Source organism: Moschus berezovskii, chromosome 2 (genome assembly GCF_049115385.1).
Source record: "Moschus berezovskii isolate FMDL1 chromosome 2, NW_MosBer_1.0, whole genome shotgun sequence".
Classification (NCBI taxonomy): Eukaryota; Metazoa; Chordata; class Mammalia; order Artiodactyla; family Moschidae; genus Moschus; species Moschus berezovskii.
Window position 1 is genome coordinate 33636933 of NC_142461.1, and position 1837 is coordinate 33638769.

At 48.8% G+C, this 1837-nt stretch overlaps 1 pseudogene; it reads right to left on the reverse strand.

Moving 5' to 3' along the window:
* Positions 1-382: 382 nt before the first annotated feature.
* Positions 383-1184, reverse strand: LOC129537877 (PRELI domain-containing protein 1, mitochondrial pseudogene; annotated as a pseudogene).
* Between the last annotated feature and the right edge of the window lie 653 nt (positions 1185-1837).

Genomic DNA, 1837 nt, shown 5'->3' on the forward strand with positions numbered 1-1837 from the left:
TTCAATAAGTATTTATTGAGTGCCTGTTACACGCAAGATTTTGTTTCAGATACCTGGGACACATCAGAGGATAAAAGAACGGTCCCTGCCCTCATGGAGCTTACAGTCTAGCATTTATGACCACTTCACCTGGATGCAGTGACCCTGGGCAAGTCACTGTGCCTCTGTCCTCAGCCACCTGATGCAGGAGTAAGGAGGCCCGGCTCAGACATGGGTAACCGGCCGGCTGTGCTGGAGATGCCAAACAGGGCATCTACCCTCAGCCCACCACCCAGACAGTCAAGAGGGACAGAAGCTGGCTTTTAATAATAAAGTACAGGAGGAGGGGGCGCAGGGACTGAAGCTGGTGGTCCGCTAGGCTGCTGCTTCGGGCCTGGGCTGGCTACACGAACTGCTGCTGCTGCTGCTGCTTCTTGGTGGCTGCCTTGCTGGCAAGGTCCTTGGCCTTCTCTGTAGCTGCCAGTGCCGTCTCCTTGGCTTCCTTGGCTGTTTCAACAAGGGTTTTAGGAGGGGCCTCACCTTGCAGCTTGGCCAAGATGTATTCAAAACCCTTCATAGTCTTGGTCACGTTGCTTTTGAACCGCGCGAGACCAAATTCCTGGACAGCTCTAGAGACGCCAAATAAGCTAGAGGAGACCCAGGCTTCCCGGCGGATTTCGGTCCAGCCGCTGTTATCAGAGTTCACACGGTAGACACATCGTTCCTCCACCACCATCAGCCGGGCGTGGTTGATGTTCCAGGTGAAGGTGGTCATGGTCTGGTTTTGTGGGTCCACAATAGAATCCTTCAGGATGTACACTGAGTGAGCAACATTGGCAGGAAACAGTCGCTCAGCCCAGCGGGGCATCCTATTCGTCTTGGTCAGGAGTCGTCGGGACAGGAGCTTCTGGTCAGGGGTCACCTCTCGGTGCACTATGTCTTACGTCAAGACATGTTTGCTATAGGGATTCGGGTACCGCTGCCAGAAGGCAGCGAACACTTGGTCCCAGGAACTCCGGAGCACGCTCTGGCCCAGGAAATACTTCACCATCGTCCCGGCCGGGGCGAACTCAGCACCCGAGCAGCATCAGGGGTGCGGAGCCCGAGGGGCACGCGGAGGCCGGGCTGGAGCTCGACGCTCAGCCGCCAGGCTAGCAGCAGATCAGTCGCTACAGCGCCGCACCCAACCAGCCGCCGCCGCCGCCGCCGCCATGAGGAATTGTCGGGCCCTGATCTTTGTCTTTTCTAGTCAGCAAGACCACTGTGGTTTGTCAAGGGTCCCCGTTTCTGTGCTGCTGTCTGGAAAGTGACTCTGGGCAGAAAAAGAGGGAAGCATATTGTTCATCTTATTTGTTTACCTTCCCTTAAGGTCCACTGTCCTGGGCTTCCTGTTTTTCAGTGTCTATAAGTATTTATTTGTGCTGCTTAGTGTCCTGATTGAGCTAAGAGGATGGGGGACAAGTCAGGTACTGTTTAATCCATCATGGCTGAAAGCAAAGGTCAAACCCACTAATCTAATTAAGAAAAAAATTTAGTATGTTAGATTCCTACAAGAATATAGATTTTTTAAAATTGTTATTGTTTACTCATTTGGGCCAAGTGTTAAAAATGCCTGTTATTATGTAGTTGCTCAATAAGTATTTCTTAAATACATAAATAAATCAATAAAATCTATTTTTTAAACTAACATGATGTTTTCTATTAACCAGAAAGCAAGACTGATGATATGATATATAAGCCTATTTGTGGAATGTGGGCTTTTGATTAGTACTTTTAAATACAAGTTATTATTAATAGTAATAGTTACCATTAGTAATTATTTAAGTATGTATTCTTGATTAAGATACTTCAAATATTA